This window comes from Bombyx mori, chromosome 14 (assembly GCF_030269925.1).
Source record: "Bombyx mori chromosome 14, ASM3026992v2".
NCBI classification, from domain to species: Eukaryota; Metazoa; Arthropoda; class Insecta; order Lepidoptera; family Bombycidae; genus Bombyx; species Bombyx mori.
In genome coordinates this window covers 12,935,915-12,949,910 of record NC_085120.1, presented here as the reverse complement: position 1 = coordinate 12,949,910, position 13,996 = coordinate 12,935,915, and the positions used below count along the sequence as shown (strand labels likewise).

The following is a 13,996-nucleotide window of genomic DNA, read 5'->3' as shown; positions in this document are numbered from 1 at the left end:
ACGTAAATTCAACAATTCCTATATCGCGGTTACAAGATGTTACACAATTGATAGACGTTCTCGTATTTCTCTTGCTAAATTATACCCACCTGGCGTCGGGATACCGTGATCATGCAGGTGGTTCCCCCGGGTTGCGGCTGATCCATTGCACTGTGGAGTGGTTGACCCTTGCGATTATTTTTATATTTTATAAGTTTCAATTCTACCGTGTGTGACTTGCACACACACGTCATGTTTTTTTTTCACAGACTTACATATAAATTAGTATTGTTGATATTATTAATACTTACTTCGGCAGTCCATATACTAAAATTGGAACGATACAGAGAAGATTAGCATGGCCCCTGCGCAAGGATGACACGCAAAATCGTGAAGCGTTCCACATTTTTTTTAGGTTAAATTTATGTCTAAGAGTAGATGCAGGTTTTGACGGAAAATTACGTTTTCATTGATTAGATATTCGTATTTTTTTTGTATTGTAAATAAAGTTTACGGAGAATTAATATTGTCAGTTAAGTTGTGCTATTTAACTCTGCCTTTTATTGCAACGAAATGCTCACTGTAAACTGAGTAGGCTTGCTTGATTGAACTTGACTTTGATGCGATGACCAGCAGATTCCAGAGTCAACATACTCTAACATGTATAGTATATTATTCTTGTGTGAGTTTTTCAGTCAATCCGACCTTAAAGAGTCGACGACCTTAGTGAAGTCACCCCTGACATTAACTTGACCGTTTTTAGTTGAAACTCATAAAAGGTTCCATCCACTTTGCCCTTTCTATTAATACTAACTAAGTTTAATTTCACATTGAAGATTTACGAGAAAATATAATATAATAATATCAATGTTTCCTGTTAATGTATGTGTTATTAACGTTGAACATAATGATAGTGAACATAATGAACATAATGAACATTTCATAAGTATTGGTTCTGGAAATTTCCGTCGCCTTATGTAAATGATGAGTGTTTGAACTGTGGTTTGATTTTAGCGCAAGTGCGGTTTTTTTTTTTCAAGTATTGATATGCCCAACACAGTATTTTCACGAACTCCGGAATAACGTCGTGTAGTGAAGTAATATCACATAATTTTGTATTAATATTGCTTCATCACTGCAGACCTGTTGTCATACTAATACTGGTTGTTCCAATAATTCGCTATCTAACTATTGTCTATCTGTCGCGAAGCGATCATGCATAATTCTAATACAATTGAGTTCGACCTCCACACACGCCACCAGAAATATATTGAAATTTCAATTAGTCTTAACCACAATACATAATTAAAGCCTACTAAGAACACATAGTAGTTAATTAAATTCTAACAGGTTCATCTGCGTACAATTAATAAGAGGGCCACTAATTTAGTTTATTGGCCCTTAAAGCTATCAGTTACCAGGGAATCATGCGTGTCGAAGAGATTTCGCGCAATTTAGCAGCAGACACGTCAACCCTCGTCAGGCCGTCGGCTCGCGCAGTCTGCTCAAACTCCATATTATTTCTGTAAGAAAGAACGACAACATTTATAGCATCAAGTGTGATTTTATTTTTTCCAAAGTATTCTTGGAATTGCTTGACGAATTCTTCACGCTTGGTGTGAGCTTGTTATCAGCATTGCCTGACCGCTTATACTAAACATTACAGTACTCGTGGTAGCACAGCAATTTCGTCTCTGTTATATTTTCGTGTCCTAGGTTCGTGAAAGAGATCGACTGTAGACATATAGACCTTTTTTTTTTTTTATTACTTAGGTGGGTAGACGAGCTCACAGCCCACCTGACGCTAAGTGGTTACTGGATCCCATAGACATCTACAACGCATTACTGCTTCACGGCAGAAATAGGCAGGGTGGTGGTACCTACCCGTGCGGACTCACAAGAGGTCCTACCACCTGTAGATTAGCAATTAAATATTTACAAGTAAATAGACATTCGATATGTCGTGATGAAATAAAATAATGAGAATAAACGCGAAATTAAGTCGCGAACGTCTTAATTGTGTCCGTTTATTTTAATTCGAATGTCACTGAACATTCGAATTGAAAGTGAAGATAAAATGTACCATAATAATAGTTTAAATACAAAATGAGAAATAACCGAAATTAAAATACAAAATAAACTGATAAAGACGGTGCACTCCCACGCAACGCCCTCTAGTGAACAATCATTCACGTACACTTAAATCTGTATGCTAATAGTTATTGTAGGTTTCGTTTGATCTTGTTGTCAATGTACCCCTAAAACAGCAACTTCTTTTTTGTTAATTCGAGGCGCTACCCACGCTAGCCCACGCTTGAATCTTAATGTTCAACTTATGCAAATTGCAAACTCCTTGCTATGTGAATATATTTCTCAATATAAACTATTTGTCAATATATTTATATATATATACGATGGAATTTTCACAAATGCATTGAGATGCTAGTTAAAGTTAGAGTTATGATTTCCTTAAATTTGTCCCTCGAGAATTCTGTCGGGTGCCGACTGTATCAACGGCACTGTTTCTCAGTGTTGCATCTTTTTCTTCTTCTCCATCGCTCCCTCATTGCTGAGGATCGTGACTCCGTTTCAGCTTGTCGACTGTCAGCCTCCATCGGTTCTGGTCACTTGCCTGGTGTAGTGCAGCGCTAAGTGGTCCGCTAGTTTGCTCGGAGATCTGGTCGGATCAACGTTTGGGGCTCCAGCCTCTGGGACGTTTTCCTTCTACTTTTCCAGTGACCATCAGACGCTCCAAGTTGTCTACATGTCATCCTGGCAAAGCACGAGATAAAACAAAGTTGATCGAAGGGCTTTTTTTTATTGCTTAGATGGGTGACGTGCTCACAGCCCACCTGGTAGTTACTGGAGCCCATAGACATCTAGAACGTAAATGCGCCACCCACGTTGGGATATAAGTTCTAAGGTCTCAAGTATAGTTACAACGGCTGCCCCACCCTTCAAACCGAAACGCATTACTGCTTCACGGCAGAAATAGGCAGGGTCGTGGTACCCACCCGCGCGGACTCACAAGGGGTCCTACCACTAATTACGCAAATTATAATTTTGCGGGTTTGATTTTTATTACACGATGTTATTCCTTCAGAGTGGAAGTCAATCATTTGTTGAGTACGTATTTCATTAGAAAAATTGGTACCTGCCTGGGATTCGAATACCGGTGCATCGCTTCAACACGAATGCACCGGACGTCTTATCCTTGAGGCCCCGTCGACTTTTTAAAAACCTTCAGTAAAAACCGTGTTTTTCTCATACCTACCTGACGTAGCTAATATTTTCCATAAAGGACCAGGGTAGCATGAATGTAAAGGGCTTTTTTGACGGTCCGCCCGAGGTTGCGTATTGAAGACGACGTTTTATTACCGGCCCGTTTTTTTTTTTTTGCGAACATCGCCCTGCCCTGATTATACGGATTAATAAGAGCTCGTGCACGAACTCGCTTTTATTTTTGGGCCTTGTAAATTAATAATTTGTCAGTTTACGGCTCGTCGTAATGTTTCTTTTTCATTTTCTCGTCGTCGTTACAATGTTTACAGCTTTTTTATTGACGTCAACGTATTGTTTCCGAGGGTGTCCGCTTTAGAACCATGTGCTCCTCCTTTAAATTTGGCCCGGTCAGCCGTTTTGATGATTCTTGCTCATTTTTATGTGTTCACGTCAACGTGAACAGGTCAATCGATACGCGTCAACGATAAAATATTGTATCGATGAATTCGATCAAATATCTTGTCTATTCTCGAAACGTATGAATAATGATTGCTTGTGCATACTGTATTCGTCCACAGTACGTTTTCAAATATGAATATTGATATCGACTATCTGACGTTGCAGTCTTCCTCCCACGATGTTACCGCTGCATTACGTGGTATTACGTAAGTCGTTAGAGTCTGGAACTTGGCTGTGCCGCCGGTTGTATTGTATGGTCAGACATCGCGAGGTGGGTCGCATATTTGCCTGCCTTTGATTTTCTTTTTTTATTGCTTAGATGAGTGGACGAGCTCACAGCCCACCTGGTGTTAAGGGGTTACTGGAGCCCATAGATATCTACTACGTAAATGCGCCACCCACCTTGAGATTTAAGTTCTAAGATCTCAAGTATAGTTACAACGGCTGCCCCGACCTTCAAACCGAATCACATTACTGCTTCACGGCAGAAATAGGCAAGGTGGTGGTAACTACCCGCGCGGACTCACAAGAGGTCCTACCACCAGTAAGCTTAAGGAATTCATTAAACAGCTTCGGTGTTTTATGGACTTCACTCACCTTAAAATACAAAGTAGGCCGTTAAATCATTTGCCTGTCTCTACCAACAAATAAGATTCTTTAAATCGATTCAATGCAAAAAGACACGAAATACATTATATTTTGTTTTCATTTCTTGCCGCACAAAGTCGAACAAGTTTTCAGCTCACCACGTTTGCATTCACAAAGAATTTTTAATTAAGTTTGGAGCAGTATGAAAGAAGTTTGTTACGTATGGATGATTCTTTTGCGAGGTAAAAAGAAGGTCGACCCCCGGGGGACAGCTTGTACACGCGGCCGTCGCGTCGCACTGCACTGCGCAATTTGTTACGTGACTTGTGTGCTGTCCTAATGCTGGATGCGCAATGTACATTCTGTTATCTTTGAGGCGATGCTCCTTTTTTATTACTCTAGATACTATGCAAGGTAATGGCCAACCTGATGATAAGTGTTAAACGCAGAAGAAGCTACTAACCTATCATTTTGGAATGTCAAATTTTAACACTTAAAATGCTACTGTATTGTGTGCACAAAGCCTCAATTCGCGAACTATAAAGAATATCTGTCAAGGTTTTAATAAACAAAGATTCCACATGACCACGTCTGCATTGCCGAGAGCAACCGACTATGATAACGATGATGATGATGATTTGCATTTCGGAACTAGCTGCATATGTGTATGTAAGTTGGTGATTGAAATGAAACGTTTCAATATAATAATGAAATAGGGAAGTGGATTAATAATAATTACTGTTATAATTAACGTTTTAATTTATATTTTTGCAGGTAAGTCGACAAAGCACATTAAGAATCAATCAACATCAGGTAAACAGACACAAAATAGCAATAAAAGCACCGGGAGAGCATAAATTTAAGAAGGTGTATTGCATTCGCAGAATCGCAAACGTTTCCGAACCCCTATGCGGACGCCCCGCTGAGAATCGCTAAGGGGCGGAGCGGATACGTAATGGCCGCATGATTGAATTGTCGTATCTACCTCTATGTCACTTCAGAGCGCCTGGTAACTGTGGGACTAATTTCGGGGGTGTGTGAATTGATTTTTAGTAAAAAAAATATATAAGAGTTATATTTATTTTTTTCGTATCCACAATTTGCAAGAACGTGAGTAAAAATGAAAAATTATTTATTATACCTACTATATTTATTTCTTAAATTTCAAGTCAGCCATAGGTTCCAAAACTTTAAACTAAGTCTGTAAACGGTTTAACTTTTTTCACCGCGCCAATACAGTGAGTGGCATGCCTTTCTTCTCTTCATCAATTCCATAATATTCATATTTATGGACATATTTATGCCCAATTTTATTTAATAATAGATATTTTTTATTACTAATTGAGTATTTGTGTAACCTCAAAAATTTAATCTTGTATTCAATAAAATCACGGTGTATTCTTAAAGTAGTCCGTCTTAATATGACTTATGATAAATCAGAGTCAGTAGCAGAGACTTACAAGCAGTATATAGGCAAAGAACAGGTGAAAATTTTATAGTTATTTGCTAAAAAAACCACTGAACAATGATTTGCGTGAAAGATGTTTACAAATTTTCCACTTCATACGTAGCCGAAAGAAATACAAAACTGATGTTCTACAAGTCTTTTAAATATGTCTACAAAAATGAAATACGCATAAATAATTCTGTCCACTTATTCATATCAGGAGGGTCGACCCACGTCCTCAAAGGAACACCTAACTCACGTAACAAGAACAAACAAATTATTATCAAAATAAAAACAAAATTTTCCAATTGAAAAGTCGTAGTAAAACATCATCCATTCCACTGATAATTCTATTTGATTTTATTGAACGCGTATTTGTCCACAGAAGTCGTATAAACGTAATAAAGACGGACCGCTCCGTGGACATATTAATCCGGGCAATAAATGGCAACTGTAATTTGTTTGAATGGACGGATCATGTAGGGTTGTCGCTCTGTTCACATCAACCATTATTTAATAATAACATATACTGCTATAGTACAATTATTGTGCAGCATATTTTTATATTAGTGGCAGTTTCCTGATTTTGAGAAGATACCCAACTGATCTTGATGGAAATGTCATCCCGCATAAGGAGAAAGTCTCAGTATCATTATAAAAAGACAACCCCATCCTTGAGACTAGGACGCATAAAATACTTCGCAGTCGAAACAGGTCGCCTCAACTCAACTCAACCCTGCGACCTTGGTATACGACCTACGATTGGAAAGACTACCGGGAAATTATATAGGGTAATTGTGGAGATATTACTAGTGTGTATAATCAAAAGAAATGATTAGCAATTGGTAGAGGTGGCCAGGGTCACGTGCGAGACTCGTGTCATCTGTAGCCTCCGACATACTGTTGTCACTGCTGAATCTGCTGACCACCAGTAAAAATACTTCCTATTTAGGTTTTCCTATGATTGGAACGGCAAAGGCAGTCGCAGCCGACAATGGCGCAATTTGTTCTTTGTAAGCTTAACGAGTATTACAAGACCGACCGCTCTGAGCTCCAGTTGTTTTTAATTATGCTATAGTACGCAATGTTGTGCAAATGCATTGACAAAAAATTAATTATGCAATCGAGATTTGTAAACTGTTTTTAAATTGGGAATTAACAGCACTAACGTATAACCATGTATTTGGGAATTGTTTAATATTTGAGTTGATTATCGTAACTCGAATTAAATTCAAAACAGGTTAAACTTTATATAATAAACTGATCCACCCTTGCAACCCTAGTGCGCGGCTGAATAATAACCGGCTATAAAATATCCGGGTAAAAAAATTCGTCCGGTCCTTATCCGCCGAATGACGTAATTACCTGTCAAGACGAGATCCCAACAAATAATCTCGATGATTACGGACCGAATTATATTTTAAGGGACGTCATTGGAATCTAAGAAATTCATATTTTCGGGATCTTCAACGAGAATTAAAATAAATTACGACAGTTGAAATTGCTGATTTGTGGAAAATTGATACAAAAATGTTGAAACCTTTCTTGTTTTGAGTATTTTGGAACTGGATTTTAAAGAATAGTGATTCATCGGGGTACTCTAGACATAAGCTGTCAAGCATTTTTCACTGAAAGTAATAAATATCTTGTGAAGTCTACGTTCGGCTTTTACCTTCAGTCACAAGGCAGGAAGACAGGTTCACATTGTGGTTTCAATGGACGTCAGTAGCTAGTTACGCGGATCGTGAGTACCTGGGCTTATCTCTTGAAATTCTATAATTGACTTTTTTTATTGTTTGGATAGGTGGACGAGCTCACGGCCCACGTGGTTTTGAGTGGTTACCGGAGCCCATTGATTTATACAACGCAAATGCCGCCACCCTCCCTGAGACATGAGGTCTAAGGTCTCACTTGTAACAGTACAATGGCTGCCCCACCCTTCAAACTGAAACGCATTACTGCTTCACGGCAGAAATAGGTACTGTGATCTACCCGTGCAGAATCACGACGTCCTACCACCAGCAAAGTTGCCTAGGATATATTTACTAAAATAAGTTTAGTATCTCGTATACAAAATTTATTTAATTACTCTAGGTCTTAGATAATCTATGCAGATTATGTAGTAAAAAGTATGTAACTAAAATTAAATTGGATTGCAGCTAAATATATATTTTTTCCTACCTATTCGCTGGTAGCCTAAAAGGCCATTTCAGCTACGCCCAGACGGGTAGACGAGCTCACGGGTTCAATCCAAAAAAAATTGCTAACGCTAGCCCTAGTAAGAGCAGTACTTCGCAGAATCTACCATCGGATCTGAATCGCAATTCACTGAGAGATCCGGTGAGAAACTCAGTGGGCTCAGCTAAATAATAGTTGTACATAATACAAAGCAGATGATTGTAGAAAACTGATAACCTGAAACAAGTCTAAATATAGAAAAAATAATAGTTTAAAAAAACTAACAAAATACGCTTTTAGAAATAGCTATTAGAAAATCCAACTAAAAGTAGATTTTTTTTTTTAATAAATTTGAATTAAAAATAGTGTAAGAAAAAATGATTTTATTGTAAATTTCAATTTTTAAAAAAAAATATTTTTTTTTCTTAATATTGAATTGTCTATTAATAAGTATACCAAATTTCGAGTTAATCCGACGTTTTGAAGGGGGTCAAAATCAAGTTCAAAGATTCCGTTACAAACATGCATACATCTGAAGCTAATAAAAGCGTATTAATGAGATTATCCATTCAAATTGTCTAAGTAAACAGAACCGCACTATACACATACTCTATTGTGAGAGTGTGTGCGTGGTGGTTACAAAACAGTGATACAAAGACACCGCAAAAGCGTGGCCCGCGGCTTTACAACTCAACTTTCCATATGAATAACCCAACGGTTTTGAGTGTACGTAATAAAAGCTCGCAACTTTTTATAACGTAACCAAAGTCTATTAAACGTACGCCGGAGGTCTGCACTTATCGGACTCATAGCTGTAAAACATTATCATTCTGGGCGAGTTTTGGGGCCATAAAACCCAAAATATGATTCATATTTTGATCACAACTTGCACGTGCTAAACTCGCTAAAATATTCATTTCATTAATTGTAAACAAAATGAATTTAAATATAGTCAAAATATCACCAGAGAATTATAAACTGAATCGATAGGTTCCAGGATTAAGACTAAAAATTCCACCCGTAGCCAGATATCATATGTTTATAAATATTTGATATGGAATATTTGGTTTGGTTGCTATTAAAATATGCGGTTTCTTTCCGTAGCAGTAGTGTTTAGTAAATCGTGTAGCAATGCTTGCTAAATACCATTACTTCTAAACAAAATGTGGCCGGTAAATTGTACAACAATAATACAAAAGCATTAGCGCAGCAGGGCCATAAATACAATCGGACGAGAAGACAACGATTACACTCGTCCTATTAGTCTTCTGTGAACAATAAGCGGTGGGCCGTCTGTGGCGGGAATACATAAACTCAACAGTGGCCGGTCGCCGCTTCCTCAGACCACAGACGCCGGTGGCCACCTTCCGGATCTCGCCGCGTATTTTATCAAAGTCACTGACAGCTGAAACTGTTTATTCAGAAAACAAAGGACAGCTCTGCGGGCGGACTGACTCGGCCGCTGACAAACGTGGGGCGTTGAGGAGACATTAAATTAACCGCTCTGAATGGAATGGAGCTTGCGCAAAATATATAATTATCGTAAATACGATCTTATAATGCAAAGCCGCAGAACAGCATAATCTGTCTTATTTCTATAGTATTTTTTATTGCTTAGATGGTTGGACAAGCTCACAGTCCAACTGGTTTTAAGTGGTTACTGGAGCCCATAGACATCTACGACGTAAATGCGCCGCCCACCTTGAGATATAAGTTCTAAGGTCTCAAGTTTTCCAGGTGGGTGGCGCATTTACGTTGTAGATGTCTATGGGCTCCAGTAACCACTTAACATCAGGTGGGCTGTGAGCTCGTCCTAAGCAATAAAAAAAAAAAGGTATAGTTACAGCGGCTGCCCCACCCTTCAAACCGAAACGCATTACTGCTTCACGGCAGAAATAGGTCGGGTGGTGGTGGTACCTACTCGCGCGGACTCACAAGAGGCCCTACCACCAGTAATAATGAAATGAGCAGAAGAACCATTGCTAAGTTCATGGTCTCTGCTGTGTTAATGTCATTCCCAACCATGAAAAATGAGGTTCAGATCTCACTATTTACCCCTTCAAAACGAAGCAACGATTAGTTCATGAAAGACTCATACCAAGTCTTATCAACCAGCATTCGGGATTGGAAGGTGGGGTGAAGCTTACGGTTATACTAGATCGGAGAAGATGGGCTCTTTAACCCCCATCATTCCATTAATAGTCTCTCTTTAGCCATGTTGAGGCATATGTTTTATAAAAAAACTAAGGATATCATTCATTTTGAAGAACCTCATATTATCGAAAAATGCAAAATATTTACATAATATTGTGTTGTCAAATCACGATAGATAATGGAGTCATTGTAATAATTTGATCGACTGAATACCTCGATGAGTTCGTTAAAAGAAAATACCCGATTCGATCCTACAAGATATTTAATTACGTCCAAATGAAATTCAGAACGTATCTTCTAATAAAAATGTATGAGGACTCAGTCCGGAGAATGATTTGCTCTCAAAGCGACGTTGTTTCTGTAGCGAAAGATTGAGATGCTATGAATTATAGATAAAGAGCGTCCGACGACTGCTTCAATATGCGCGGTATCAACGTTAATATTCTCATAATCCTATTATTTCGGAATAAAGTCGATTTTCAATTTCGATCAAAATTCAAAATTACCGCCACCGTTAAATGGAAACGAGATTTTCATAATCAAATCGCTTTATACAGCGTCAGATTTTTCTACTGAAATATTTCTGGGACATAATGGCTTTATCGCCCTTTAAATTTTCTTATAATGGACATATAAATAGGTTGGAAGCGTGAGCGAAGTCGTGGAAAAGGCGATAAATCGAGTCGTTCTTGTCTAAGACCTGCCCTTAACTACCGATTACTACTTTCTTCAAGTACACTGCTTGTATTAACTGTGCTTTCGAGTTTCGTATAGTTAGTAGTGCTATAGCGTTTAGGTTTAACTAAATACATGCTTTCTTTTTTTGAATATCGACTTAATGATTTATATGTATATATCTTCCGTATGTTACATTAGTATTTTGTGGAAATTCCAATATTCATTCCTACTAACGTTCAATGTCACTAATTTTACCTTAAAATCTTAAATTATAAATTACAAGACATTCCGCTTTCTTCTGAAGAATTTGTTATACAAGCTTAATGCGCGCTTCGCAAAGTATATAGATAAAAAATTTAAAAACAGCATAAAAATAAATAAAAACAAATTGAATAAAATTAACAACAATTTAAATCAGACGATTAAAAAGATTCTATAGAGTTGGCGACCTATCTACATATTAGTGATCTCCCTGATGAAAACTCCCTTTACTAGAAAAGACAGAAAGGTTATGTAGAAAAACTAAAAGACAATACTACATAATATTTGTAAGGTAACTCTATGCATATTTAAAACAAGCTCAGTCCCGCGATTTACCCGCGGTTATTGCCGTACCGCGGGTGACGCCGCGGGGCGAAGCTAATCTAAAAAATTTACTCTTTATATCATCAGCTACCTATCAGCGAAAGTTCCGTCAAAATCGGTCCAGCCGTTCCAGAGATTAACCGCAACAAACAGAGGAAGACAAAATAAAAAAAAAAGTTATTTTGGTTTAGTACTGTGTACCTATACATACGCATTTAGTAAAGAGTGGTTATTTTATTATTACAAACAGACACTCGAATTTTATTAAATTAATTTGTATAGATGTAAGACTGATAGTAAAACGTGCCCGATTTGCTTGAAGTTTATTTATGTTTCGTGTAACTATCAGCTGAAGCGCGGGGTCAACGATTCCTTGTAACGCGGGGGGAGAATAGAAGCAGCGACTTCGCTTTACATTGCGGAGTTACAATATATTTGCGGTAGTTACGAAATCAATATTTACGATCAGTCGTCGATGAGACGTGAAATATCATCGCTTCGGAAACGATACACTTGTGTTCTCACGCCCTGTTTGTTAATAAAGATATTGTTGGCAACTTTTATTGTTCTAAGATAAAATCAAAGATTTTTCCTTCATGTTTAGTATGAGTGGTAACAAAAGATTTAGGTCGCGTGTGTGGCCGATCGAATCCCTAGTACCCATCGATCATATTCTGTAACGTTTGACCAATGAACCGGCTTCGACCGCCAGCGATTAATTGAGCGGAATGCAGGACGTAAAACGCACGTTGCGTTCCAGAAATATGTTGTGCAACCATTGATATCATAACATTTTGTTTTCGTAGAACAACGAAGTTGCCTGTGTTTGATTTTGTAAACGATTTATGAATACGACTAATAAGATATCAGCGACTTCACGGAGAAACTATTTTGTACAAACAGTATTGAAATGAGTTGTATGAAGGAAGTGTCTGACTATTGCGCCGATGGTCGTGTGCTCGTGGGTTCCATTCCCACATCGAGTAAACATTCGTGTGATAAGCAGGTTTGTTTGCTTTTTGGGTGTTTACTATCTAACTGGCCTAAAGGATAAGACGTCCGGTGCATTCGTGTGTAGCGATGCACCGGTGCTCGAATCCCGCAGGCGGGTACCAATTTTTCTAATGAAATACGTACTCAACAAATGTTCACGATTGACTTCCACGGTGAAGAAATAACATCGTGTAATAAAAATCAAACCCGCAAAATTATAATTTGCGTAATCACTGGTGGTAGGACCTCTTAGGAATCCGCACGGGTAGGTACCACCACCCCGCCTATTTCCGCCGTGAAGCACTAATGCGTTTCGGTTCGAAGGGTGGGATAGCCGTTTTAACTATACTGAGACCTTAGAACTTATATCTCAAGATGGGTGACGGCATTTACGTTGTAGATGTCTATGGGCTCCAGTAACCACTTAACACCAGGAGGGCTGTGAGGTCGTCCACCCATCTAAGCAATAAAAAAAAAATTAAGCATACATATATTTAAACGGTAGCCAGCGGCTTGGCTCTGTCCCTGGCATTGCTCAAGTCAATGGGCGACGGTAACCACTCACCATCAAGTGGGCCGTATGCTCGTCTGCCTACAATAAAAAAAAACGTATGTAAGTAATGTACGAGGGCGGGATGATAAGTAACTAGCCTCTGCTATTTAAAAAGTTAAAATTGAAAAATTAAACATGTCATTTGTAAATTCGTCTCTCTGGCCACCTGTGTTCTAAATTTCAATTTGGTGGCGTGAAAATTTTATTGATTTTTTGTCATTTGAAAATATATTTCGTCAAGTGTTTTCAAAATGGATAAATTTGAACAAAGATCGGTGATAAAGTTTCTTCATATGTAGGGCATGAAGGGGAAAGATATCTATGACGAGTTAAAGAATGTTTTGGGTGAATGTGCTCCTTCTTATGCCACAGTAAAAAACTGGGTGGATTAGTTTAAACGCGGTCGTACATGTGTCCAAGATGAAGCCCACCCCGGACGTCCAAAAAGCGTCACGACACCGGAAATGGTCGTGAAAGTACATGAAATGGTTTTAACAGATCGACGATTGAAGTTATCTGAAATAGCTGACACTATAGCTATCTCAAAAGACCGGGTACATCATATCCTAAGTGAGGAATTAAATATGAAAAAGTCATCGGCCCATTGGGTGCCGCGATTGCTTACGCACGATCAAAAATGGATTCGAGTGCAAAACTCAAAAGAATGTTTGGACCGTTTCAGAATAATAAAGCCGATTTTTTACGTCGATTTGTAACAGCAGATGAAACATGGGTTCATTATTACACGCTAGAATCAAAAATTCAATCAAAACAGTGGACGCAATCGGGATGGTCGGCTCCAAAAAAGGTCATGGCTGTAAAGTCGGCTGGATAAGTCATGGCTTCCGTCTTTTGGGATGCAGTTGGGATCTTGATGATAGATTACCTTCCTAAAGGTCAAACAATTAACAGATAATACTACACTAATCTTCTAGATAATCTTCATCAATGTATTCAGTAAAAACGACCAGATTTGGCGAAAAAAAAAAACATTTTCCACCCTAGGATCACACATGTGTTAAAGCTATGGCAAAAATCAACGAATTGAAGTAAGATTTGCTGTCCCACCCACCTTATTCGCCTGATATAGCGCCATCAGACTTTCACTTATTCCCTAAGCTCAAAACTTTTTTGGGCGGACAGAAATTTGCCACAAATGA

The 13,996-nt window shown here is 38.3% G+C and overlaps 1 protein-coding gene and 1 non-coding gene across 5 annotated transcripts in view; both read left to right on the top strand.

Moving 5' to 3' along the window:
* Positions 1–13,996, top strand: part of LOC101744498 (neurobeachin) — a 573,788-nt gene that overhangs the window by 132,924 nt on the left and 426,868 nt on the right. The window lies entirely within an intron of this gene.
* LOC119629530 (U6 spliceosomal RNA) lies at positions 283–389 on the top strand. Its single transcript, XR_005245509.1, has one exon. It is a non-coding gene; the product is annotated as a U6 spliceosomal RNA (small nuclear RNA).